This window comes from Camelus ferus, chromosome X (genome assembly GCF_009834535.1).
Source record: "Camelus ferus isolate YT-003-E chromosome X, BCGSAC_Cfer_1.0, whole genome shotgun sequence".
NCBI classification, from domain to species: Eukaryota; Metazoa; Chordata; class Mammalia; order Artiodactyla; family Camelidae; genus Camelus; species Camelus ferus.
This window is the reverse complement of record NC_045732.1, coordinates 79,120,273-79,145,609: the sequence shown is the minus strand read 5'-3', so window position 1 is coordinate 79,145,609 and position 25,337 is coordinate 79,120,273.

Here is a 25,337-nt window from a genome sequence, read left to right as displayed (position 1 = left end):
CCTGGGTGGCCTCTCTCCAGCCCAGGCATCATTACAGGATGGCTGTCTCAAACTGGGAGGTCCCAGGCCAACCAACAATGTCTCATTTTCAGGAGCCTCAGCCCTCATTTCCATGCTCTGTTGGTTCTAATAACTAATTTGCCCCAAGGGAGTTGAGCAGTCAACATCCCTACTTCCCTGGTGGGGGAAAGAAGCTGCACTCAGGCACAGAGCTAATGTCCTAAACTGCCTCACCTCCCTCTCACTGGAGTTCTTGGAAGATCCTCAGATGTAGCTACAGGGCCCCAAGGACTGGTGAGCTGGCCCCACATATGACACGATACTCTCAATCCCATGTACCATTAATTCTGACTCTTGTTCAAAGGTGCAAAGGGCAAGAACCTGTCTGTGTGATTTGGGGCAATACTACCCTTAGATGTATAGGAATTAGAAAGTCCTATACATCTAAGGGATTGTGCCTCTCAGGGCTTCATCTAGACCAGTGAATCCCCCTCCCCAATCCCCACCACTACGTTGCTCAGAAATGGTCCATTTTATTCCCACGCTGGTACCATAGATCTTCCAGCCACAGTTGCCTTGCCCAGCCGTGAGCTCTCTACCTCTACACACTGCCACACCTGGATCCTGTTTTGTATCCTGTATTGGAGAGGATACCATTCAAGCCCCCTTTCATTCACCTGACCACCTTCTGTAGACTCATGTTAGTCACTTTCATTCTATGCTTTTCAATCATTCCACCAAGAAATAATCATCAACTGTCTACTATGTGCCAAAGGGCGGCTGAAGTCATAATTGTGAAGTAGATTTTTTTTTATCTTGGAGTATCACCCAGCATCTGAACCTCTTATGGTGCTTGGGGGAATTCCTTGCCTCGTGATTCTTGGTGTAGAAGGCAAAGCCCACCTCCCACTACAGAATATGAAAATATCACATATCTTAGTATTGCAGCTATTATGGGGCACACAACCTAGGCTCAGCCAATCAGAGGCCCCCTTTAGGGTCTTTGAACCTGGCATTAGTAACCTAAAGAATTGGGGCAGCAGAGAACTCTCCATCTGATGGTGGTGGTTGCAGCAAGACCAAGTTTCTAGGGGCAGCAGGAGCAGGAATGTTAGTGATGGTGTCCAGTATCCACTGCCAACAGTTTGGGACCCTAGTGCTCAGTGGTGACTGCAGTAGGGTCATCACCAGAAGCTCTGTGGTATGATTTGATTCATTCTTTCTGGCCTCATAGTTTGCATCTGGTTCTTCAGTGCCTCCAGTGACTTGATGATTTACCAAATATCCTTTTGCTAAATGACTTTTCAAAATTCTTATTTTTTTACTGAAGTGTAGTCAATTTACAGTATTAGTTTTAAGTGTACAGCAAAGCCATTCAGTTATACATATACATATATATATATATATATTTTTAGTTTCTTTTCCATTATGGCTCATTACAAGATATTGAACATAGTTCCCTGTGCTATAGAGTAGGTCCTTGTTGTTTATTTGTTTTACATATGGTAATGTGTGTCTGTTAATGCCAAATTCCTAATATATCCCTCCCCTCGCCCTTCCTCCTGGTAATCAGTTTGTTTTCTATGTCCATGAGTCTATTTCTGGTTTGCAAATAAAATTTGTATTTTTTTTCTGTACAGCCGTTATGGAGGACAGTATAGAGGTTCCTTAAAAAACTGAAAATAGATTTGCCATGTGATCCAGCAATCCCACTCCTGGGCATATACCTGGAGAAAACTTTAATTCAAAAAGACACATGCACCCCAATGTTCGTAGCAGCACTCTATACAATAACCAAAACATAGAAGCAAGCTAAATGATTTTTTTCTTGTATTAAAGAAGAGACAGCTTCCAGGGCTTTTGTATAAGAATCCTGATTAATGCGGAATGCAGCACCAGAAGTGGGATGCTTCAAGGAACAGAGCTAAGATGTAGAGTTGGATGAGTGGAGGAGGTATGATGGACCACACCACTGCAGGCAGGGAAAATGGTGACAATTTGATGCAATTGTAAAACATTTGGTTAAATGGTTGCCTATAGTATCTTTGGACACACACCATCTATAAACAAGGCTCTACAATTAGAAGAAATGGTAAGGAAAAATTCTTTAGAATTTAAGAAGCCTTTACTCCAGGGATATCTCAGATCTGTGACAAGGTGTGATCTCTCTGAAGTTTCCACCAAATGCTCTAGATGATCACTGGGGATCCCCTGCTCTTTTTGAACATCTCCCAGTCTTGTGAGAGCTCTGGAAATAGTTCTGCTTAAAACTTCCAAGTTGTTCTTGGCTCAGTCCATTACTCAGTAAAGACTCAAGGAAAGCCCTTCTCAGATTGTTGGACCTCTTCCTCCATGCAGTTCCCTCATCTCTGGTGCTCTGCCCTACACATTCTTGCTGCCTCAGCCTCCTCAACTCTGACCTCCAACTCTTCAACTCAGGGAACGTTCTTTGCTCTGCTTGGGTCCCTCCTCCCTTCTCTGTGTTTTAGGCTCAGCTCATTTATTTCCTTCCCTGTAATATCATAGTTATATGATGCCTCTTGTCTAATGTAAGAATTAGTTACGTATATATTTGGTCAGCTTCTAGCTCCTTATTATGCATGAGTAATTCCAGATTCTGTTACTCCTTCATGGCCAGAAGATTTCCCTTTCTATATTTTCCAAACTTTCAGAAATAAGTATAAACCAATTTCTATATATATATATATAAAATAAAAATTTAATAGATTAGGAGGAAAATGGCATGCCTGTGTGTGTATGTGGGTGTGTGAACCCACCCACGTGTGCACACCTACACACCCTGAGCAGTGGTCATATTTCTAGGGCATAGGTTTGGCTGATGGGTGATGTCTGTTGTTGGTCCCGCTTCTTCAGGCTTTAGACCCAGACCTCGGCCCATAACTCTGGGAAATCCACAAATCCACCGCATGATCAGCTGTACTGTATTATGTACAAGTATCCATGCTTGGAGGGAAAATCTGGCTAGAATCAAGGAGAACTAGCAAGCAGAATCTTGTGAGATTCCTGAGGTTGTTGGCTTCCTGCTGGCTCAGTTCTTCGATGTTGTCAAGGTCTCTTCTGGACACTAGGCGGCGCTCCCGCACCAAGAATGACCAGCTCTTCCTCACTGTGTCATTCCTCACCAGCTCTCTGTGATGCAGCCTTGCTTGAGTTCTTCGGGGACAGCTAGGGATCCTGCTGATACAGGGCCCTAAGTGGCCTGTTCCCCATCCCCAAGGTACCATATATATCACTCTAAGCTAACTTTCCTCTCCTGCCCTCACTTTCAGCCTCCCAGGATGACGCCTAGCACCAGGGCTACCCTACGTTTGCCCTTACAGCTAGTAGTCACTGGAGAAGGAGGTCTGGGTCCCTGGGAATTCCTCTTCATGTACAGATATAAAAACAGATAGACGGACTCTTTTGTTTTTTTGAATAGAGTGTTTATTTTAATTTATTTTTACTTTAGGCTTTTTTTGTGGGGGGAGGTAATTAGGTTTATTTATTTATTTTTAGAGGATTAAACCCAGGACCTTGTGCTAAGCATGTGCTCTACCGCTGAGCTGTACCCTGCCCTCCTGAGACATGGATTCTTCATCAATTCCACTGCTACAAAGCTGCTCTGGGGAGCAATTGTGACCTCTGAGAAGTTTTTCTGTGCAAGAGGTTAGCCCTAACTTGGACCTCTCCTGTCTGGAAAGGAGAGGTCTGGAAGAGGGTAAGGGTAAAAACTGACTCTCTAAATTCAGCCTGAGCATGGAGCTAGTAAAAAGAATCTTGGGCCCCTGGTCCGTGGCATGTTGCAGGGACTCAATAAATTCTTATTAAATAAAGGGAAAAAATAAGGGAATGAATAGATATTAGAATAAGAAACCCAAAGGGCATCTGCTAAGTGCTCCCCGCCCCAATCTCCTTTCTTTTTTTTTTTTAAAGCTTTATTGAGGTATAATTGATACACAGAGAACTGCTCATACTTCATATGCACAATCTGATGAGCTTGGAAATGCGCACTCATGATACCATCTCCACAGTCAAGGTGATAAACACACCCAGCATCTCCCAGAGTTTCCTCGTGTCCTTTGTTTTTTGGCTTTTAACTTGAGATTTGCCCTCTTGACAAATATATAACTTAACAGCTTAATATACAACTTAACAACTGTATAGTTGACTGTAGGCATGATGCTGTAGAGCAGAGCTCCAGAATTCATGCCTCTTACATAACTGAAACTTTCCTGTTAGAACACATAAAGGCCCTTAGGGGTGAAATGATTTGCTTAGGGTCACAGAGCTAGTTAGCAGAAAAGCCAGGAGTTGAGTTGCAGAGTTCTGACTTGGGTCTAGCGGTTTCCCCACTCCAATATGCAGCACCGTGTCCTCAGATATTTGCGTCCCTGGGAGGTTGGTAGCAGGCAGGCATAATTGGTTTCTTTGTGATGAATCACTGCCGGTGCCGGCTGGATACCAGTACTTTTCCTGGGTGGCAGCATCGCTAGCCAGCCACCCTGATTGCTTGCTGAAGAATTGCTCTCGGCCACACACGCTGTGCACTGGGGGTGCTGCTGTTCAACCAGTGGGCTTATTCAGTTATTTTTCACTTGTGTCTTCTGGGTACCTAGATGTAGACTGGGGGCTGCTCAGGTGTGACTAACCTTCATTGCCAACACCCACCTCCTCCCATCGCATCCTCCTCGGGGTTCTGACCATGGCAATAGACCACCAGTCCCTCAGGCACCTTCGCAGATCACTTTAAGCCTTGACTGTTAAGCACTGACTCTCTTAAAGATTAGAAAATCGCACATATGCCCCAAACGTGGTACCCCATTCAAGGGGTCCACGGCTGCTAAGCAGTTTGTGGCCCGTGGACTGAGAACCTCTGCTTTTCTTGGATATTTTTCGCTAAAAAATGTGAACATAGAAACCATTTTTGGAACCCTTGACATGCAGGAATGACTGTATTATGGAAGACAAACAAAATTTCCTCTGATGAGTGGGATAGGATTGGAGGGGAGGAGAGTAGAGGATTTTAAATGCCTCAAAGAGAGTCTTTACCCCGCAGTCTCCTCCATCCTTTGGGGAGAGTGCTGGCGGTGCATGGCTCAGCTAGTCGTGACTGTGTCATTATATTCTCATCAGCACTGATGAGTCAGTCAATATGGAAGTAACCACAATTGCGTTTGATATGACTTTCAAATCAGCTCATTCCCAAGTCAGAAAACTCGGAACGTCTGCTCACCACTCCCACAGGGCAGTGACTCGTTCCAGGGCCTTTACCTGTTCAGACGATTCGGCTTGTTTGCAAGTCTTTTTCAGAGAGCAAGAGGGACAATCTCCCCACTCCCTACCTTGCTCTATAATTAAAGGGGAGGAAGGAGCATGGAGTTCTCGTTCTTATTCAGTGAATGTCTGTAATCCAAGCAGCCCTGGGGACTGCCCCAGATGTCATATTCCCTCCACAAATGAAGCCAATATTTTCTTTTAGAACCTCTCATTGCTGTAAGGCTCTGTCTGATAAGCATATAGAAAAACAAGACTCACTTGTTTTCTTTTTAATTCCTCCAAGTTTGTGTGTGTGTAATTAAGCAAACTCTGCTTGATCTGCAAGTGTGTGTGTATCTTTAATTTTAAAGGACGCAGAAGTTGAAGTGGCCGTGCCCTCAGTGCAGCTTCACAGACTCTACCTAATCACTTAGATTGTCAAATATTTTGCTACCCTGTAGTTTTGGGAAATGCAATGTCTCCATCACTTTAAAAAACAAAACAAAACGAAACAAAACAAAAAACTTCATCACTCTTTGAACGCCCACAATACCTAGGGAAAGGAGGCGAGCTACTGAGCCTTTCATTAAGTGACAATTTCATTCTGCAAAATTTGAGTAGGAGCATTGCAGCTTCCAGATGGTTCCCACTTTCCCTGGTCCAGTAAGTGGAGCCAGCCCCCTGCGTAGCTTGCTGACCCAGAGTCTGCGTCAATACACGCATCCCAAGCCTCTGCAGTGCTCCCGACCCTGTGCCGGGGGCTAGAAACCCAGGGAAGAATCAAGCAAGGTCCCTCGCCTGGAGGAGTTTTCCTGAGCTTGGCAGATAAAGGAGGCATGGAGGGAACAGTAACCCTAAGAATGGGATAAGAGCCGGGAACAGAATGTGCAGTGGAAGGGTGGTTAAGTGAACACCAAAAATGCAGTCTTTTTTTTTTATTTTTAAAGAAAAGAGCTTATTAATTCTATGAATATTTTGTATTTTTCTAAATTGATTTACTTATTTATTTTTTCTTCCTTCTAGTGCAGAGGAAGGGGAACGAAACCAAACAGCTCCAAACAAACCCAACAACTACTCTCTCACTGCTTTCATAAGAAGAGTCTTAATTGCCATTTTACAAAGGTTGTTTTCCCCATCTTATCAAGGGTCATCCATTAGGAGTGTTAAAGATGACAAACGGCTAATTTGGTTGTTCATGCTCTTTGCTGCTGGAACTGAGCGCTTAAATGATAATTAATACAGGAAGGCAGGAAGCTGCTCCATAGCGCATGAACTTTGTCCTTCTCCTGACATGTTGACTGACCCCTGGCAAGCCACCCCATGTGCATATGACCCCCCATTGCAAATTAAACAAGAGTTCAGACAGTGGGGTGCATCGCCAAAATAGAATGAGGTCCATTACCCTAATACCAAGCATGACAGGCTTTGAGTCAGTTCTTCTCGTCTGAAGGGAGTGCAGGTATTTTCCACCCCGATATACACTGCACCAGGGCAGGCTCTTCTGGGCTCACGCATCCCTCGCACCAGCTGTGGCCAGATGCTCTCATGATGGTCTTTGACCCACCACTGAATGGCTTGTGAAAACCAATCATGAAAGAGGGAACTCTGAGGCAGTTGGCACCTTCCTGTTTATAAACAACTGTGAAATATATTTATAAACCAATAATGGTAGATATTTAGCAAAAGAAAGGAAGAACACTGCTTACCACATCATAATATATACCACAATACTTAGAGTACTACTAATTACAATTTTAAAATATTTTATGGGAGCTTGGTTTTGGAGTGGATGTGGGGAGATGGTCTCAACCATTCACTGTTGGTGGCAGAGAAAACTGGCACAGCCAACTCGATCCCATGAATTTATCTCCTAGACATTCATGCAATGGGGCACACACAAGGATCTTCATTGAAGTGATGCGTGGACTAGTGGGAAGCTGGAAGCTGCGTAACTGTCCATCTAGATACAAATGGTGGTACCCTCATGTTTGAGAACACTATGAATATTGTGACCAAAATTAGGTATCTACCATCGGCCCTGCACGAGGCACTGTTCCAAGTGCTTTGTATACATTAACTCACTGTATGCGGTTGGTCCACTTTATAGATGAGCAAACTGGAAGGAGACATTCAATCACTTGCCCGGAATCACTCAGCTCGCAAGTGATGGGGCCAGGATTTGAACTCACATCGTGTGACTCCAGAGTCTATCCTTGGAGGTGCCCCTTGAGGAATATTTTCTTGGGGCAGCTTTCTCCTGGATGGCCAAGGACAGACAGCAAACATAAATGCTTAGACGAAAAGAAACAAGTTACTGAGTAGTGTTTATAGTAGGATTTCAGTGCATAAGAAAAGGAATTGTACCCATGCTAGTGCTTGCACAGTACCTAGAAGGATGTCCAGGGGATGCTAACAAGGACCCCTTCTGGGAAGGGGCATTGTGAACGCAGGACTGGTAAGAAGGAAGGTTTTTATGTTTCATTTCTCATTCTTCTGGATCGTTCAAATTGATCCCATGAGCTTTTTAAAAACATTACATTTAACATTAAAAAAATCTAATTGGAAGAAAAAATCTTACGATAGCCTCTGAATTCAGAAATGGAGATCAGTTTTAGCTGGGGAGGAGTGTGGGATAGTAGGAAGAACAGGAAGAGCTTGGAGCTCTACCACTGGATTAGACTCGTGTGGCTGCTGGAACAAATGACCACAAAAGAGGGTGGGGCTGGCTTAAACCAACAGGAAAGGATTCTCTCCTAGGTCTGGAGGCCAGAATTCTGAGATTAAGGTGTAAGCAGGCCACGCTCCCTCTAAGCGCTCTAGGGAAGATTTCATCTTTGCCTCTTCGTAGCTTGTGGTGGTTGCTGGTGATCTTGGGCATTTGTTGGAATGCAGCTGCATCACTGCCATCTCTGTTTCTGTCTTCACATGGCGTTGTCCCTGTGTCTCTCTGTGTCTTCACATGGACTTTTTATAAGGACACTAGGCATTGGCCACAACGTCCAACCTAGTCCAGTATGACCTCATTGTAACATAACTAATCACATCTGCAAAAAACTTATTTCCAAATAGGTTACATTTTAAAGTTTCAGTTGGACATGAATTTGGAGGGGAGCACTATTTGTATTAGTCAGCTAGGGCTGTCATAATAAAATACCAGACTGGGTGGCTTAAGCCACAGACTTTTATTTTACTGCAGTTCTGGAGGCTAGAGTTCCAAGGTCAAGGTGCCAGTAGGGTTGGTCTCTGGGAGAGTGCTCTTTCAGTTTGTAGACGTCTTTCTTCTGGTTCTGTCCTCACATTGCCTTTCCTCTGTGCACAAACACGTACATGTGCGCGCGTGCGCACACACACACACACACGCGCACACACACACACACACAGAGACACACACACACACACACACACACACACACAGATCTGGTTTCCTTTCCTCTTCTTATAAGCACACGGATCCCATCAGTTCAGGGCCCCACCCTTATGACCTCATTTAACCTTAGTTATTCCCTAAAAGCCCTCTCTCCAAATATGGCCCCATTGGGCATTAGGGCTTCAACATATGAATTTGGGTATACTTGGGAGGGAGGGACACAATTCAGTTAATAACATTGTTCAACCCAGGCTAGCTGTGTGGTCATGGGTAGATTACTTGACTTACCTACCCAGCTGGGGCACCAAGCACAGATTTTTCAATTAGCACAGGGACGCTACTTGCAAGACCCTGGCTCCTGTCCTTGCAGTGTTCTTGTTTTTCCAATCCCTGTTTCTGAGAATTCCCCTAAGTGCCCACCCCTGCCCTCCTAGCAGCTTCCTCCCATCCTTCCATTGCCCAGCACTGCCCAGATTGTGCCTATTATTCATTCAGACTGCAGAGCCTTGACCAGGTCCTCACACCTTCTCCATAATCCTTGTCTTCATTACCTGTTTCTGGCTCTGGAACCATCTTGCCCACAGCTTCCTTTCCACATCTTCTGGTTTAGCTATGGCCCTCCTTCTTCTTTATTCCATTGTATATCTTCTCTATAGAGTAGTCTTCACGCTGTTTCCACTTTCTTATTGGCCCCTTATTCATAAATTCTGGAAATCCAGCTTCTGTCTTCCCCTCCTTTGATTTGCCACCTGCAACACCCTACTTGTCAAATCCAGTAGTGTTTCTTCATTCCTCACTACCCTCCGTACCTCAGCTTGATTTGACTCCATGGGTTGCCTCCTTTTCTGGACATCCTGTGCCCACTGTTCCCCAGAGTATTGCAATCTCTGGCTCTGCTTTATTCTCTCTGGGCACACCTTTCTGTTCATGTAAAAGCTCCTTCCACTCTTCCTCTCCATGTTCCAAGCTGGCAGGACTCCAGAAAAGGATCCGGATAAATGTGGAGGAGAACAAGAGGATTCACCCATCTCTTAGCCAGAAGACCCTAGTAGAACCCAGAGTCCACGGGTAGAGCAAGGTTGTAGCAGCATCTGTTCTAGCTGGAGATCTAGGAACACCCAATGGTGGCTTTCTATCCCCTCTAAAATAAAGCCCAGACTTCTTACTGTCCATTCATAAGAAAACTATTGATTGAGTGCCTGAGTCTAAGACTGTGAAGACTTTTGACAACACTCCTAAATCAGAGAGCTGAGCCCAAACTTCCCCCTGCTCTGTGATAGGCCTTGAGCCAAGGCAGGAATGCCTATCTGAATGTGGTCCTTGTCACCATACTGGGCCAGGCAGTGTGCTAAGACTAGTGAGGCACTTAGTGGTGGACAAGACAGACATGAGCTCTGTGTTTTTGAGCTTATATTCCAATGGATTAAAATGACATTTATGAAGACCTTCCCAACCTGACCCCAATCTATTTTTCCCAACTTCAAATTTTGGTCTTCTCTTTGCTCCTGGCTTCATCCCACCCATATTCCAGCCTTTGGAGTAAAAAGCATTATTTGTCTGGAATACCTTTCTTTCCATCACCCTTTTCCTACCAGTTTCCTACCAAACTCCTCCATCTCTTCTCCCTTTCAAGGCCTGGGCTTTCTCTGGACATGTCATTTACTCTACCTTGAAAGTGTCTCAGGGGTACTCTCCACAAGTCTAGCTCTTCCATGACACAGTGTGAGGGCATGTCTCTGATTTAAGGTGAAGTTTCTTTTAAATTTAACTATAGCTGATTTACAATATTGTGTAATTTCAGATGTACAGCTTTAAATCCCTTTCCATTGTATGTTATTACAAGAAATTGAATATAGTTTCCTGTGTTATATACTAGGAATTTGTTGGTTATCTATTTTATAAATAGTGGTGTGGATCTGTTACTACCAAATCCCTAATTTATCCCTCCCCCTTTGGTAACCATAAGTTTGTTTTCTATGTCTGTCAGTCTACCATAAGTTTGTTTTCTATGTCTGTGAGTCTGTTTCTGCTTTGTAAATAAGTTCATTTGTGTCCTTTTTAAAATATTCCACATATAAGTGCCATCATCTGATGTTTGTCTTTCTCTGTCTGATTTACTTCACTTAGTATGATCATCTCCAGGTCCATCCATGTTGCTGCAAATGGCATTATTTCATTCCTTTTTATGGCTGAGTAGTATTCCATTGTATACATATATACAACTTCTTTATCCAATCATCTGTCAATGAACATTTAGGTTGCTTCCATGAGGATAGAACATATTTCTATTTAATATCTTGTTTGTTTCATTAAACACTTTTAAATATTTAGGCATATAGTGCATGGCTCTCCATCTTTTTCTCTTGTCCTGGACTCTGAGAATATTAGGGATGCATCTGGACTCAGGAGTCCTCTCTTGCTTCACTGCACAGCCTGTTCTGCCATTCTGACTTCCTCATTGCCTCCCTATTATTTGGAGGATATTTTCCAGGACTCTTTTTGGAGGGGGTGACATTCAGGGCAGAAAGAGGGGCACAGCTTTTAGAATCAAGAGGGCTCTTAGAGATAGTCTGGTTCACTCTCACATGCACCCTGACACCAAGATTATACAGATGGAAAAACTAAAGCCTATTCTCTAGAATTGTGCAGCAACCACATGTGGTGATTTAGATCTAAATCTAAATTAATTAAGAATTAAATATAACTATAATATAACTTCCCTGGTCACACTGATCACAATTCCAGTGTTCAATAATCATATAGGGCTGGTGGCTACCAGATTAGAGATGGATAATATTTCCATCATTGCAGAAAGTTCCATTGGATGGTGCTGAGTTATAAATCAGGTTTAAACCATCTGAGGGTGATACAGATATGTTATCTCTCAATCCTTTCTCAACAAGTATTACCAGAGATGAGTTAGATATCCATTTCTCCCATTGGAGCATAAATATAATATTTACTTTTCCCGAACAATCACATAACATAGGAAAATTCACCTAATGAAAAAATGCCAACATATCTGGGAACTTCAGATACTTTACCATAGAAATAAAAAAACTGGAAAAAAATACCCCTACTCCTATCCCTCACCATCAAAAATTCATGGTGATTTGATTTAGGATCCCATATAGGACTAAATTGTAAAAGGAAAGATCCCAAGATTCGTATAGAGTACTAAAGATGTACCATTCATTTGCTGGGGATTGATTTTTCCAAGACAGCTTTCTAAAGATACCTCTGTGTTAAACAGGGTGGGGGAGGGGGACTGATGCTGTGACTCTTTTGCTAATTTTCTTTTTGACATAGTGCCCCCTCAGGTAAGGTTATTAAATATTTCTGTTTAAACCTGCAGTCCCAGGTGGGATGGGGTTCTAGGGAAAAAAATTTGGTCACACATCATACACAGCTAAATGTAGCTAAAAGAAAGCCACTGAGCAGTAAAGGGCATTTGTTCCCCCAAGTCAGTTTCCTTTTCTAGAATGTAGCCTTAAATATTGTTGCCTAGAACTGGTGTGATCCTACTCAGCTTTCATAGAAATTATTCACTATCATTTCTGTTCCTGAAAAGGTCTTGGAAATATAGGATTATAAAAACTTAGAGCGGTAAGTGCTTCTAGAAATCATAAATTGAAGTCCAGAGAGTGGAAGTCATTTTTTCAAACTGAGTAGAATCAGAAAAAGAAATCAGGTCCTTTGAGCATGGGTTTGGTGTCCATTTACATGTAATTTAAAGGAGAAAAAGCTGGCAAACAAATGCCCAGAGAGATAAGTAGACAGATGTCTCTGATGGATGGTTTCTTTTTTTTAAAAAACACCTTTATTGTGGTATAATTTTCGTACAGTAAACTACACATATTTCAGATGTACAATTTGATGAATTTTGATAGATACTTTATAGGGGAAGTATATTCAATACCTTCTAGTAACCCATAATGAAAAAGAATATGAGAATGAATATATTGCATGTATGTGTATAACTGAAACTTTATACACCAGAAATCAACACATTGTAACTGACTATACTTCAATTAAAAAATAAAATAAAAAAGAGAGTATGCTGTCATGTAAAGAAAGAGAAGAGAGTGTTTCAAGAGGGAGGGGATAGTCAACTGTATCAAATCAAGGAAGATGAGAGATGGAAAATATGCACTGAATTTTGCCTCATGGAGGTTGCTGTTGGGTTACCTTGCCAAAGGTTGTTTCATGACAGTGGCAGAGGCAACATTCAGGTTACAGTGGACTGAAGAATGAAGGGGATTACCATTTAGAGATGATAGACTGAGCCCTAGTGAAACTCCACTAAAAAACACATAAAAAGCAAAAAGGGACAGATCAATAACAGAGAGAACATGAGAAAGTCTCATAGCAGAGAGACTCCAATGACTATCTGCTGCAGGGCATAATGTAGATGAAAGGGTGGTAACCAACAAAGCCAGGCGAATGAAACTGCCTCCTGGAGTATATGAAGAAGGGGATGTTAAAGAGGGAGAACCCAAGAGACACTCAGGATTTGGAGATGCCAGAGGACAAGAGAGAAATGTGAAACTGACAAAACAGAGAAGGGGAAAGCCTGAAAGCCTGCACACAGAGTCGTTGGACAATGGCCCTCCAGAACACAGGTATCTACTTCTGGGGAGGAAAACTCTCCATACAGAAAATGAAAGGTTTGAAGCCTTCCAATTCCAGGGATATGGCAAGCTAGGTTAATTGGGCCAATTCATCTACTGAAAACAACCAGAGAACCTAGATAAAATGTATATTTTTAAAAATCTTAAAAGCATAAAAGATATGACAACAGAGAAAAGAATTAACAAGTCTAAAATCTAATGAAACATGAAAGGTTAATGGAATAAAACTTTTGCTCTGAGGGTATTTGTTGATCCTGGCAAACTTGAACTTAGGGTTTGATAGTTTCATGGAGAAAGGGGAACAGAAGTCAAAGGCCAAGAGTGGTCAGTGGTGAGAACTCTTATAAGAAATGTTCCTCACAATAAACTGAGACCCTAGAAAACTATAACCTGAAGGTGAGGATAAAACAGAATTAAATTAAACCTGTCCTTTTCCTAGGTGACTGCAAGGAAAGTTACCTTGGCATTGAGCAGAACATGGGGAAAACCCTTGGGAAGTTGTAATCACAAACTGGCCCTCCTGTGGATTTGCAACCCAAATTTGCAACAGCTGTGTAGTCCATAAACCTCCAAATCTGAATTCACTTTAAAGTACTCCCAGACTGATAGTGACTTTAATCTCTGGCAGAAATAAAGTCAGATCCTCTTTGGAAAAAGGAGTTTTTATCCTGGGCCTCAAGGAATCCCCTCAAATAATTTTTCATGGATACAGTTAAAAAAATAACCAGGCACATACGAATCAAAATACCATGAGTGAGAACTAGCAGAAGCAAGAGATAGGAGAGACCCAGATCCAGAAAGACCTCAAATAATGAAATTATTAGACAAGTATGGGAAAATAAGTATAGTTACCATATTGAAAGAAGTAAAATAGAAGCTTAAACATTTCCTCTTGGTACAGGTATCCAAAATAAATAACCTAGAAGATTTCAAAAACAAAACAAATTGAAGCAAATAAACTTCTAGAAATTAAAAATACATCAACAAATTAGACAGAGCTAAAGAAAGAATTAGCAAGTATCTGGAATGCAGAACAAGAAGACAAAAGTGATGTGAAATATAGAAATGAGGCCAAGTGGCATTAATGATAGAGGGAGAAAGTCTAACATATGTTTACTTGGAGTTCCAGAAGGAGAGGAGAGTGAGCGGGAACTGGGCAACTGGCAACATTTGAAGAGGAATTTTTCAGAAATATTATAAGATAACAACCTATAGATTCAAGAAGGCTCATGAAAGGCCAAGAAGAACGAATTAAAATAAATCTAACTTTTACAAGTTATGGTGAAACTGTGGTACTCAAAAATGTAACAGAAAAAATCTAAAGTGAAAAAACAAAGGACATCAGAATCATAAAAGGTAGGAGAGCGGAGCAAGAAAATATAGATTTTTTTTCCCCTCTCTCTCCTTTTTTCTCTTCTTTGTTCTTTTTAGGATGTGTTTGAGCCTGCATGACTACCAGTCTAAAGCAGATATAGTAATGGGTTAATATACTTAAAAAACAGGGTAACCACAAATCAAAAGCATACAATAGAGTCATAAAAACCAAAGAAACCAAACTAATACAAAAGAAAATTATCAAACCAAACCGAAAATAAAAACAAAAAGGAAAAATAAGGAACAAAGAAGAAATACCAAAACAACTGGAAAACAAAGTTCAAAATGGCAATAAGCACGCATCTATCAACATATGTAATACATTTTTGATCACAGTGGAAATAAACTAGAAATCAACAACAAAAAGATTTGTAGTATGTCTGTATATTGTTGGAAATTAAGAAACATAATTTTAGGTAACCCATGAGTCATAAAAGGTATTTTAAGGAAAACAGGTATCTAGATGTTAATAACAATGAAAATGCTGTATATTAAAAAATTGTGGAATGCAACTAAAGAACTGCTTAGAGTGAAATTTATGGCCTTAAATGGGTATGTTAGAAAAAGAAACAAGACTAAAATTAATAATCTAGGCATCCATTTAAAAATTAGTAAAGAACAGCAAACTAATCCCAAAGAAAGTAAAAGGGAGAAAATAATGAAGATATAAACAGAAGTTAATGAACTGGAAATCAAGCATGCAATGGAGAGACCAGACAAGCCAAAAGCTGGTTCTTTGAAAGAAATCAGAAAATCAAACTTTTGGAGAATTTGATGAAGAATAAAAGAAGGTATGCATTGATAACAAATATTAAGAATGAATAAAATCATATCACTACATTTGTGCAGAAATTTAAAAAGATCAAAAAGAGGATATATGAAGAACTTTGTGCCAATATGTTTGATCATGTAGATTAAGTGAATAAATTTCCAGAAAAAAAGTAACTCTCAAAATTGAATCTTGGAGCATGGCCGACTAGGAAGCTCCAGATTCTCATATTCCAGTAGAAATACAAATAAACAATTAGAAACTGACTGAAATAACTTTATAGGAGCCCTGGAAATCCATCAAAGGTCTACAGCAACCAAGAAAATGTCCAATCAAGAAAAAAAACACATTTAAAATGATAGGAAATTTCGTGGTGTTTTTATTTGCCTTTTCCCTGAAGTTTAGGGGAGCAGCAGTCCCGTCCTAGAGCTGTTCCATGAAATGGAGAGAGCAGAGTGAACTGAACTTGTAACTATCTAACCTGGCCGCAAGCTGCAAGATAAAAAACCAACACACACCAAAATCAGTTGCCTTTCTATACACCAACGATGAATAATCTGAAAAGGAAATAAAAAAAAATTACATTTACAATAGTATTTAAAGGAATAAAATACTTAGGAATCAATTTCACCAAGGAGGTCAAAGACTTGTACACTGGAAGCTACAGAATGTTGCCAAAAGAAATTAAAGACACATAAACGGAAGTGAAATAAGCCAGGCACAAAAGGACAAATACTGTATGATTCCATTTATGTAAAGTACATAGAGAAGGTGAATAAATGGAAACAGGAAGCAGAACAGTGCTTCCCAGGATATAGGGGAGGGAGGAATGGGGAGTTAGTGTTCAACAGGGGACAGAGTTTGGAAAGATGAAAAAAAGTCCTGAAGACGGGTGGTGATAATGGTTGCCCAACACTGTGAATGTACTTAATGTCCACTTAAAAATGGCTAAAATGGTAAATTTTAGGTAAAATTTTATTATGAAAAATTAAGGAATAAAAATAATAAATAATAATAAAAAATTAGGAATAGCTAAAAAGTTAAAATAGAAATAGAAACCTGAACAATACTATAACCATTAAAGTTTTTCTTGGTGTGTGTGCATGAAATAAGTATTTTACTGAAGTATAGTCAATTTACAATGTTGTGTTAATTTCTGGTGTACAGCATAGTGATTCATTTATACATATATATGTTCCCTTTCATATTCTTTTTCATTATAGGCTACTACAAGGTACTGAATATAGTTCCCTGTGCTCTACAGTAGGACCTTGTTGTTTATCTATTTTATATATAGTAATTAAATTTTTTTTAATGGAGGTACTGGGGACTGAACCCAGGACCTCATGGATACTCAACATGTGCTCTACCACTGAACTATACTCTCTCTAAGAAGATTAATCAGTAATTAATATTTTCCGTAAAGAAAAGTGTAGACCAGATGCATTTCACAAAAAGCACTCCCCAAAGCAGCCCCAGAGTAGCTGTTGGTGGCCAGCATGGGAGGAGAGAACTTCTTGTCTTGGCAATAAGAAATAGCCCCACATACTCCCAGTTACGTATTACAAACAACCCCTATTCAAAGGCAAGGTCAAAGAAGAGCTTGAAAGAATGTTCCATGTTCCCTCACCCATGTCTCCATATGGTAGTTGTGAACACAGCTTGCGGCAGAGGAAGACACTTCATGCCAAGCCAGTCTCTTGGTCTAGCACTTGTGATCCAGCAGCATAACCTGGCCCTCAGCATTTCCCACCAGAATGGCTGCTACACAGAAAACTAGGTGGAACTAACCCTGCCCTCCAGGACCTGCATAAGGCTTGGAATCTTGGGGATTTATCAGCCACCCAGGCGGAGGGAAAGCATTTAACTAGTCAAATCCAACTCAGAGTCAACCCTCCCTCCCCCTCACGAGTCCAGTGCCAGTCCCCACTTCCCACCACAGGAGCCTGGGTCTGTCCTGACTGGAAGTATAGATGAGATGGAGGAAGTTAGCAAGAGAGGATGTGCCTGATGCGAAAGATGGCCTCTCCTCTCAGAGCCTCTGTTTCCTCATAATAATGCCATCCTCACTGGTCTGCTGTGAGGAATAGATGAGATGAGGCCCCGTGCCTGACACATAGAGGCCATTGATAAAGACAGACTGTTGTCATTATCACTGCTTGTGTGAGGAGAGCTGCTGCGTTCCAGTCTCTCTGATGCACGGTGAGGTAAGTCTGAAATCTTCCTTCTCTGAGAGGGAGACCCTGGAGCATGGCGAATGGGGCTGGGGAGTGAAGGAAGGGGCTTGGTGGTCACCTCAAAACTCTTTCCAATTGAATGACTTGAGTTTTCCATTAAAGCCAAAGAGGGTGCTAAGAGGAGGGACAGTCACAAACTTTTTGTTGTTGTTATTTTGTGAAAATGAACGTGGCTCAGTAAGAACAGGAAGCATAATGGGAAAAGAGCGCTGGCAAGTAAGAGAATTTTAGTTAGAAAGTGAAACTTCAATATGAAATAGCTGTTTTAAGAAGGGACAGATGCAGCAGGACTTGTAGCTTATTGTCAGTAGGCATTCTGATGACGCAGGGGAGGATGGGTGCTTCTTTCTGACACCTGGTCCATCAGGTACCCCTCGGATCAGAGCCTTGTGGGCCAGGAAGAAGGTGGAGCCCCCCAAAATGCCTATGGTTTCTGTTCCAAATGGGAACTCAGGGGGGCCAAATGTCACTGGAACACAGTAATCTGCTCAGTCTAATCACTGATTGATGCCGGCCTCAGCAAAGGGAAAACAGAAGCACCTGGGAGGTCTTGGCGTCTTTTTGACTTGGGCTTGTGTGTGATTGTTTCCTCATTTGTCTCCTTTCATGGAAAGTTCCAGTGATTTCCTTTAGTGTCTCTACAAACTAATAGCCTTCATAGATTGTTTCATCATACTCCGTCCTTCTCCCTCTTGAATGTTCCAGACAGCCATGTCTCCTCCTCTGGCCCTCCACTCACTCTCCACTCTTGCTTCAGTCATACCTAGCTTGAAGCTAGAACCCACAATTCTCCACCTTTCACTCATGGACCTCCCTCTGCTGCAGAAGTAACATTAGACAGTCCTGACCTGACCTGGTGAGTAAGGTGATAGAATTATTCAAGTAAAAGTAAAAATTTCCCCTAATTGCTTGTCTGTTATAACATCACATACAGATAGCTAGATGGATGCTCACATTTGGGGGTAGCCTTGAGATAATCTGGCTTAGAATATAGGTTACATGGAATATACAAAATTCTTGAGGTGGGGGAATCCTGCAAAGAAGCCCCCAAACCTAAGACTTCCAGGGCATCTAAAACTGAGGTTCTCAGAGATACTTACTATACCCCTAAGGTGTCATCTATAGAAAACACGCAATGTTCTCAAATATGAGCCCAAATCAAAACAGAAACGTCAATACCTTTTTGGGGGAAGGTGTGAGAGGAAGGAAGGCAGGCTCTTTCCCAATCAATAGAAGTCCTCATATTTGATTTATTTAGGATTAGCCAGAGGCTATGCCCCGCAGGATTGCCACACAACATACAGGGCATCCAGTTAAATTTAAATCTCCAATAAACAATGAATAATTTGTACCATATGTATGTCCAAATGTCACATGGAACATACTTACACTAAGATTTTATTAGTATTTGTTTAAAATTCAATTTCAACTGGGCATCCCATATTTTCATCTGCTAATGCAGGCAGCTGTGCTCGGGCAGGCCACCGGGGTGAGTCTAGCAGTGGGAAAGTGGTGTGCTCAGGCCTCTGGTCTCGGGGAAAGCCAGGTAGCCCTGTTACTGGGGAGCTGAACTGGTTATCAGGCATTGGGCCAGGATCCTTTTCACCAGAATTGATGTACACAGTGGGGTTTAGTCTGAGGACCAAGGCAAGGTTTTATGATCTAGAACAAGTGTACAGCAGGGTGGGGGATAAATTGGGAGTTTGGGATTTGCTGGTGCACACTACTATATATAAAGGAGATAGACAACAAGGTCCTACTGTACAGCACAGGGAACTACGTTCAGTAGCTTGTAATAACCTACGATGGAGAAGAATAAGAAAAAGAATATGTATATATAGAACTGAATCACTGTGCTGAACACCAGAAATTAACACAACATTGTAAACCGATTATACTTCAATTGAAAAAAAATAGAACAAGTATATAAAGTCCTAGCAGGACCTCATTCTCAGGAGGAGACTGGGCACTGAGTCCCTGACTGCCAGGTCTAGACTTCCTTAAATTGTTGGGGGCTAGGTAAACAATTGGGTTAAGAGCAGGGTTTCTCTTAGAGGGGTCCCTGGGCCCGTTGAATGGAGAGTCACCTGGGGCGCTTGGGAAACATGCAGATTCCCAGGTTCCACCCCAGACCTACTGAATCAGCATCTCTAGGGGCAGCCCTAGAAAGCTGCATTTTCCCTAAGCCCTCCTGGTGGCTGTAACACGTACGAAATTCGAGAACCAGGGCCACAGAGCTGTGAGCAAAGTATGCAGGGATGAGACATGATGGTGAAGCCAGACTCTGGAGTTGGACCACACAAGCTATACTTCTGATTCTGTCATCTATTATCTGTGGAACCTGGGACACGTGGCATAACCTTTCTGGGACTCAGTGAAACAGGGACAGTGATCATGCCTATCTCATAGCACTATTGTCAGGATTAAATAAGAATATATAGACAAAGCACTCAGAATAGTGTCTGGTATGTAGGAAGCACACACACATGTGAGCCATTATTAGGGGTGAGCAGACCCATGAGGGGGGAAAGAGGAGGGGTTTGGGCTCTGAAGGGTACCCCTGTCCTATGCCTTGCAATAGAGGGGGCTAACGCAGAGCTCCCAGGACAAGCTGCTTGTTGCACTGGAAGTCATGAGGTTGATTAATAAGAGGGACAGTCTTTAAATGCACGAGTAATCATGCTTGGCTAGAATGAGAAACTAGGAAAATAGATATTGTTCATTAAGCTCTAATTATCAGCTAAATTGAATAAGGGGAAGGGAGTCCATGTGTTGCTTCAAGTAATTAATGTGCTGCTTCTCTCCCTGGTAACCCTTTAAATTTGCACCACCTAACCTGTAGTCTTTATCAGGCACTAAGGTTCTGGAAATACTGGTTACTAATTATTTTGGTGAATCCCTGATTGCACTAAAGAAAATGGATGTGTCCTGCTCTCCCTAGTGACTCAACCATGGGGGAAGATAAAGCGGTTCTCGCCATGACGAATTAAGCCCAGAGGATTTGGAGAGGACAAGCATCCTCTCGTTCATTTAGCAAATGTGAACGCTGTCTCCAAGTTGGTAAAGTAAATGCGACCAGACATAGTCTGTTTAGGAAAAAAAATCACCTGTCCCGAGCTAGCTGGTTGATGTTATGACCTGACTTGCTCACTTGCTCCCGGTTTCAGTGGCTTGATTCCTGCTTAAATCCCCACGCAGTTCCTTTGAGGCTGCAGCCTTGCCCTTGGAGTCCTGGCCCCCAACCTCGACCTGGATCTAGACCTTCCTCAGCCTGGGCTGGCCCCACACTCTGCTAAACCCAGCTTTGCCCACCTGAGCTCACCCAGCCCCCTGTAAACTTTAGTCTGACCTGTCTCTACACCCAGCATCCTCCATGCTTTCATTCTGACTGATGTCAAGGAATTTGATTGTTCCTTGTGGATGATATATAAATTATATCAGTGAAGCATCTCAGGGGACAGTGAAAAGGCAAGTCCCTTCCTATGCCCCTGTCCATCTAACATATGGACACCTGTCAGAATAATAATAATAATAATAAGAGCTTGTGGTTGTTGAATGTTCACCCTGTTCTTGACAGTGTTGTAAGTGCTTCCATATATTATCTCATTTACCTCTCCCATCAACCCTATGATGAGTTTTGAGGCACTACTATTATCTGCATTTTATAGCTGAGGAAACTGAGACAGAGAGGCTCAATCACTTGCCCCAGGTCACACAACTGGCCAGCAGCAGAGCTGGGTCCAAGCTTGGTTTTTGTGTCAAGAATCGAGCCAAATGCAGTCTCCATTCATCAGGTATTTACCTGGTGCTGCGGTAGAAACAGTGTGGGGAGCAGGCACTGGGTGAGCAAAGCACCTTCCAGACTCCTGTGTACTGCCCATGAAAAGATAAGACATCTCCCAAAGTTCAAGAACAAATGGAGAATGTTCTGCTTGTATTTCAACTGAAAGACATTTTCACTCTTACTAGGTTTGTGCCAAATTCTCATTTTGCCAGTTTTCACATAAAGTGTCAATCAGTGGTCTAATGTGGCTTCAGCAGACAATCTGGTAACATCAGAGGAGCACTGGTCAAGGTGGGTTGGAGTGCCTGGGGTAGCCCTTGGCTGTCCTGCACTCCCTGGGTGAAGGGAGAAGGGTGAACTGTCTCTAAGAGGGCCTCTGCTTCTCTTGGGCCAGGGGCTGCTTGCAGGCTGAAAGAGAACTCAAAATATTCATAGCAGTTTTACTCATAATAGCCCAAAAGTGGAAACAACACAAAGGTCCACTGATAGATGACTAGATAAACAAAATGTGGTCTACCCATACCATGGAATGCTATATGGCCGTAAACAGGAAGGAAGTACTAATACAGCCTATGTAACATAGGTCAACCTTGGAGCTATCATGCTAAGGGAAAGAACCCAGACACAGAAGGCCACATAGTGTATGATTCCATTTATATGAGACACAAATCAGATTAGTGATTCTTAGGGGCTGGGGGTTAGAGGGAATGGGGAGGGATTGCTAATGGACACAGGGTTTCTTTTTAGGTTGACGGACATGTTCTTCAATTTGATAGTAGGGACCGTTGCACAAATCCATGATTGTACCCCCAAACTGCTGAATTTTGCACTTTAAAAGAGTGAATATGGTATATAAATATCTCAATAAAAATAATCAAACACAAAAGCAGAACAACAGCAACAAAAAGGAGAACACAGAATCCACCCTATCAAGTCTCAGTGCAAAATGCTACCTTAAGAAGCTGGACTGTGGGAGAAAGGCCCTGGGCTGAGAGCATATCAGGCTTGTGTTTAAGCCTGGGCTCCTCCACTAGCCTAGGCATGACCTCGGGGAAGTCCTTTCACCTCTCTAAGCCTCAGTCTCCCCGCCTGTTAAATGGCGTTGTTGTGAGAAAATATATTCCTGATAGGATTTTGAAAACGATAAAACACTTATTTAAAATTACAGTGTCCTAATTACAGGTAAGGTATCATTATAATACTTGAGGGCTGAACAGAAAGCATAGAGATATGATGAAAGTTAACCTTCTGTCATTGCCTCTATAATAAGAGATCTGAAGATGTGGCACTATCCTTGTGTGCGCAGGAAAAAAAAAAAAAGAAAGAAAGAAAGAAAGAAAAGAAAGAAAAGAAAAGAACCACCGATTTCTGAGCAGAAACTGCTGGCTTGCTCTCACTCACCTATAAAGAGAGTGTCAAGTTGCCAGGGAACACCCTGACTGCCAGGCCCTCCCTGAGCTTCAGTTCTTCAAAAGATGAGAAATGTGGAGGCTGAGATGAAAGAAAGGTTTCTGTATCAGCAAGAAGAGAGGGGAAATCTTTTAATATCTGCCTTCCATGCAGAACACTCCTTTGGCACCGCCTCTGCCTGGGATGTCCCGGGCTCTCAGTGCTGGGAGTCTTTTGGGAGACTGTGTAGTCTCTCTAACCTCATAATAAGTGACTAGGAGAAGGGACCATGTTGGGACCCCACTGTGTTTCAGGACTGCAAACTCTGTATGCTATTCCCTGTCCACTATCCATTGACTTTTCTCCTTTCCAATCTCCATATGGGATCCCCAGGGAATGTCCTAGGTCTCCTCTAATTTGCATCTGTATCTTAATAGCTTTCCAATCCCCAGTAAAGTGTTACTCTCCACCCCCAGTTATTCGGGTTTCTTAGCAGAAATTTTAGAAATACACTTAATTAAAAATCTCTTGGAAGCTTAAATAAACCATATGCACTGCAGTCTTCCCAATAAAAAGCTCCCCTCTTAACTGCTCCAAAGTAACAGAACCTATTGCATATGGGTCTTGTCCTACCCTTGCAAAGCCTGACTGATTTTCTTCCTCATGTATATCTACATAATAATTCAATATCTATCTGCTTCTCTTAGTACAAGGACAATGTTCAGCATCTTTATTCAGATAGTTCATAAAAATAAGAAAATTAATTTAACTAGATGCAGAATTCTCCGCCCTCCCCCATTATTAAAATAGTTGCCTCTCCCACTTGCTTAGCACTGAAAAGTCCAAGCCCCTATGAGGTTATGGCCAAGCAGTGTCAAAACAGGGGCTGGGGCCAGGGATCAGCTCACCCTCTCTCCTGCCCGCTCCTCAGTACCAGGGAAGTCCAGCCATGTTCATCTACGATTCCCAGTGTCCTGGGCCTCCACCAGCTCTGGGGCCACCTCGTCTCAGAAGTACTGTGGGTGCACTGGAGAACGGTTTGCCAGCTCTCTGTACAGGATTGTTTGCGGAGGAGGGGCTTGGGTAGGGGACCCTCTAGTGTCTTAAATCATTAGAATGCTGGTTTCCCTTTTTCGTTCACAATTTTGCTTATTTGAATTAAAAAAACCCCGCTCTTTGCCAAAAGAAAAAGGACCCAAACCCTCGGGAAACCAGCACCAGCAGCCTGATGTGAACAAACTACTCCACGAACTACTCCACGATGTGGACGGACTTTAGGCTTTGGTCCCTCATCGGGGCTCACAGTTGCCTAAGGAGGATAGCAGAGCCTGTTTTAGGGCTGCATTTACGATAAATCCTGGCTAAGTCCGGCCCTGAGAGCGCGCGGCCCGGCCCGGGTTCCAGCCGACCGGGAGCAGCGAGATAATGAGTGAGATAAGGCTCCAGGCGGGAGATCGTTATTCGTGGCGGATTCCCCTCTCAGCAGCGTTAACAGGATTGGGGCGGGGGGGGGGGGTTCGTCTTCAAACAAGGGGACGCGTTACTAGTTTGGGTTTTTCAGCTGGAGAAAGTGCATGCAATCTTGATTTTCAGCCGTATCTATCTTTCCGTTAAAGGTCCCTGAATGTTGAAGTCCCTCGCCGAACCCACCTCCATCCCCCCTCCCCGTGTCCGCCCCCCTCTCCGTGGGGCAAGAGGGAGGCAGTGTCCAGACGGTGGCGCTCCGGGACAGTCCAAGCCCCTCTCCCCCACTGCAGCAGGAAGGCTAGTCTGGGACAAATTGCTAGGTGTTTGCTGAAATTTTCTGGGAGGCTTCTCAACAATAGTCATAACTTTTAGTAGCCGGCAAAATATCCACCCCCGTGACCAAGGTCTTTGAGGGAGCGAGTATCCTAATGTCGTCCTTTTAGCCCGAACCTTTCGGATTTCCCGTGGCCCGTGCTCTCCAAGAGCCTGGGCGCACCGCAGGGAGCCGTATCGCCTAGGGAGGGAGATCCGAGGGGCAATGGGGCGGCCCGACCCAGCTGAGGTCGAAATGAGAGCCTGGCAAGAGAAGGCAAGGGAGATGGGTTGAGATGAGTTATGCCTGGGGCGGGGGCCGCTGTTTTGCCCTTGGCTTCTAAGCTACTCAGCCCGGCATCTCCGCGCCTGTCCCGCTGCTCCGGCACAGCTCCCTGAGTTTACCCCAGCGCCCCGCGCCGCGCTGTAAAGCGTGCGGAGCACCTCGAGAGAGGACGAGAATCGGAGCGGCTCGCCCCGGGTTTCTTTGAGGAGCGGCGGCCCAAGAGAAGGTCCCCTCACCCCCCACCTGTTTTACTTTTTCCCAGAGCAGCCTCTAAGCCCCTGCAGTCAGGGTGCCCGGCAGAGGGGAAGGCGATGAGCTCTCACTCTCGCTTGCCCCGAAGTTGGGGGCAAGCGGCCACCAGCTAACTCCCCTCACTCCCAGAGTACAGACTGGATCCCTGTTCCCGGGGCCTGGTGTAGGGGACATCTCCTCACGGAGAACACAAGTCGGGGACTGGACAGCCAC